A 4311-nucleotide genomic window follows, 5' to 3' on the forward strand; every position below is an offset into this window, starting at 1 on the left:
TACTCCTCTAACACACTTCAACCTTGCAACTCCAGATAATTAATTTTGTTGTGTATCGGCCTACTTGTTTACACGATAGGTCGTCACAACCCTTGTATCGTTTCGGAAGACAATTACTATTTAATACTCAGTAGCCAAACATTGATGTTTTTTCTCTTAATATCAAGCAATCACTAGATGATTCGTAACATTGAGATAAAATTGTATATTTGGTCATATATATTTGTTTTTTTTACGGTTTTTGGTCATCTATATTATCCAATTTCAGTGTTAGTGTTGTATCTTCAAATTTTAAATAAATTTAGTATTTTTTTCATTTGAAATGCTGATTTGTTACTACAAACGTCAACATCACATCAGTTTCACGTCATAAAAAATTAAAACTGCAAAAAAAAAAAAACCTAAGATTGAAAATTGAAAAAATAGATAATAATTAAATCCCAAAAGTTAATAATTTAAACTACAAGTGTAGTTTTCCCTAACATTAATTAGGATGATCCCTGTTGACTTTACACTTTGATATAACAATAGTATTTATCAATTTATTCTTAACATTAACTGGAAATAAATAAATCATACTAATTAAGAATTAATTAAATGCCCCAAAACTATATCTAGAAAATAAGATAAAAAAATTAAAGTGGGAAGAGATGATGTAGGTGTATACAGATATGGCAAAACTTGTGTGAGACAGGCTCACGGGTCGTATTTGTGATACGGATCTTTTATTTGGGTCAACCATGAAAAAGTATTAATTTTTATGCTAAGAGTATTAATTTTTATTGTGAATATGAGTATAGTTGATCCATCTCACATATTATGATCCGTGAGACGATCTCACCTTAGCATCACTCTACAGAGAGTATTACTTTTTATTGTGAATATGAGTATAATTGATCCGTCTCACATATTATGATCCGTGAGACGATCTCACATGAGCATCACTCTACAGATATCACCGGTAACTTTGGAAAGCAAGATCACATGTAAGAGCAACTCTGTTATAAAAAATAATTACACACTAATAATCATTATTTTATATACAGTTTTAATTAATAAAGCTCTCCTGTATATGGAAGTGACGCGCTGTTACTATAAACAGTAGCTAGAAGCGAAGAATATGAATCTTTCTTCCACACCTACTAATTGCCATTTGTTAATTATCTAGCTATAATGTTGTCTAATTCTCATCTTTCTCTCGCTATAAAAGCCAGTGTTTCGTCCAATATTTCATTAACAACAACCACCGCTCTTCTTCTGTCTTCTGTCTTCTACAAAGCAGATTCCTCTGATTACTTCTAAGTAAAGTTTGAATATTACCTTCGAAAAGATAATAGGAAATGGGCCGGCCGGTAACTTCAACCCGCGCCGTGCCTATATAACTACAGGGTTTCTTGAGGTTTTGGGTGCTATATTCTCTAATTTGGGTACAAAGCCGAATTAGTTTTATTTTTTTCTGAACTGATGGCCAAGAATAGTTTTGATTCTTGACAAAAGGGTTATTTCTTCTTCTTCTTTTTTTTTTTTTTTTATGGATTCTCTTGTTTTGAAGAGAGCTTCCTTTAGTCTAATACTAGGGATGTGTATGGGATTCAATTTGCTGCCGACTCATTCATCCAAATGCTGAATATCATGATCAGTTTTATTCAGTAGCTGAGTAAATGAAGCGGGAGTCAAGTTGGATCTTAAACTTCTTGTTCTTGGACTGAAGGGAGCTCCCTCGATTAATTTGTTAGGTTTTTTCATATGGATTATCCTTTGTCTCCTTATTATTTATACATATACTTGTTTTTAAGCATTTGCATCATCTTATTTTAAAAAAATAACTTTGCATCTTCTTGCAGATTAGACAGTATGGAGCACAGGTTTACAATCTTCAAAATTTTATCTGCAGATTGAGAGTTTTGTCCTACTTCTTGCTTGTCCGTGTACAGACTCATCTTGCTGAGGAGTATTGATTACCCAATCAATTAACCCTAGTGAATATTTGAATATTTTTCTTTGCAGATGATGAACAATATTCGTTAGCAGTAAATATCTGCAAATTAGGGTTTCGTGAAGATCAAGAACTGAAGAACAAATTCTTTGAAGACAGTGGTATCTGGGGGCTCGCAGCTCACTGGTAGCAACAAGTTCCCAGGCATGTCTTCTGCTCGGCCGGTGCAATTACCACAATGTCCCTCTTCATCTCTGGCTTCCTGCACAGATGAAATGCAATTTAATTAAAAGTTAGCTGTATTCTTTTCTTTTTTAAATGCTAAATAAACAACACATGTATGCACACAGATGGCTTCGGTATCCAAGTTGCTGTTACTTCCGACCCATTTCAAAGGTTCATAGTCCAAGTGGAAAACTATGCTCCAAACTTCTTTTCATGAAGCCACTAAGCTCTTGTACGAAATATACGTAGAAATCTTCATTATACTAATCAATTTTATTGTAAACATTGGCGGCATGAAAAAATCAGGAGTTATAAAATTGTTCGATGCGATTTTAAAAATATATTATATATATTCAGTGCCTAAAAACATTAATGATTTTTAACCTTTATAACTTCAGTGATGTGTGAAACTAATACAGTAAGTTAGAAAGGTGGGTTACAGACCGGTTCCATGTTAAATTAAAGTGGATTAATTCTTGTACTCTGTTTAAATAATTAAATTAAATTGATAAACGTATAATTTCCATAAAAAATATTGTAATGTCAATATGCCTGCATAAATCATGCAAAAGGAGAGTTTGTAAAAAATATATATTCTTAGAAAGTCATACTTTAGCTACATATACATATAGATTCAAATAATTTCACCTTTCACCTGTTTAATTCTGTAGCTGCATAATTAATATTAATTTATATATGAAATGAAAAGGTTGGGGTAATGTCTTTTCACCATGTGAAGTGATGTATCTGTCGTCACATCACTTCCGTTGGAGTTTTTGAGAATCTTTTGAACGAAGCCCTAAAAAATGTTGAAAGACATCCCAAATAAAAGACTGAAAGAATACAAATAAAAAATATAAAAAGGTGTGGGGGTTTCTCTTTATTGTCAAGGATGTGATGATACAGAAAAAAGGTTCTTTCTCCCCCCACCTTTAGGTTATAGTTTACAGTGCGATTCTCCTTACAGAAATATGCAGATTGTAATTGAATATATATATATATATATATATATATATATATATATATAAAACTCATGAACATCAGTTAATAACTATTAACTCATGAACTTCAGTTAATAACTATTGACGCCGAGCTATAATTACAACTTCAGGGAATTTAAAAATTACATATTTTTTTTACTCCAAACTTATAATATTATTGAGATTGAAAAATATCATTGATCACAAGATTTACAAATCAATAAAGAAAATCTCCGGGCTTCCAAACAAAGAAAGTTAAGTGAGAAATATCAAAAGACGCGGTAAATTTGCAACGACGTTCGTGGTTTAAAGTAGTTCGCTATGTTGACTCAAAAATTAAATATTATTTTATTAAAAAGAAACTAAAAAATAAAATATATATTATGTAATTAAAAATCATATTGTTGGTTGTAAAAATTAGGGATGCTTAAATATAATATGAATTCCGGAATTGATAGGATCTGTTAAGGTAGTTCAAGTGTTTAGAAGAGGGATTAAATAAATACTTGATATTTTTGTATTCTTTTCAAATATGTGAATCATTTCTTTGAGGAACTGATCTTAAAATTTTTGTTTGTCGATATAAATCAGTCAACTGATAATATAGTGTGAATAAGACTGAAATATATATTGAATACTTAGTGTTGATCATATAGTATAAAACTGAAATAGTAATTGAAACGAACACACGGATTTTTATGGATGTTTGGAGACTTCAAATGCTACTACATCAACCCTTCTACACGAGGATATGATTTTACTAAAAGACTTTGATATATTACAACAGATTGTAATAATCCACTTCAACTGGTCTTACACACAGCCAAACTGAAACTCTTAGTTTAACAACACTTATACAGTGATTAACTGAAAAAGCTCTTAATAAGTAGCTTGAATGCTACGAATAAATACAATGAATGTGGAGCTTGAGTGTACGATTTATAAACTGAGAAAATACTCGAAATATGTATCGAAACTGATTGAAGATTGTAGCTTGATTGTTTTGTGTATATTCACTCACTACCAGTAACCTTCTCCAACTGATTCAATCAGCTACATATGGTCTTCGATCTCAACGGTTGTATTGAATACATTTAATGACAAATATATGTTGAATCGTCGTCTAGTTACTTTATCTGATAGTAGTCAGAGATATTCAGACTGTCATGT

The 4311-nt window shown here is 31.1% G+C and overlaps 1 long non-coding RNA gene across 1 annotated transcript; it reads left to right on the forward strand.

Annotated features, from left to right (window-relative positions):
- Nucleotides 1–1174: 1174 nt before the first annotated feature.
- Nucleotides 1175–2271, forward strand: LOC140829858 (uncharacterized). The gene is made up of 2 exons (XR_012117568.1): nucleotides 1175–1928; nucleotides 2008–2271. It is a non-coding gene; the product is annotated as an uncharacterized lncRNA (long non-coding RNA).
- The last annotated feature ends 2040 nt before the right edge of the window (nucleotides 2272–4311 follow it).

Source organism: Primulina eburnea, chromosome 4, assembly GCF_022965805.1.
Source record: "Primulina eburnea isolate SZY01 chromosome 4, ASM2296580v1, whole genome shotgun sequence".
NCBI classification, from domain to species: Eukaryota; Viridiplantae; Streptophyta; class Magnoliopsida; order Lamiales; family Gesneriaceae; genus Primulina; species Primulina eburnea.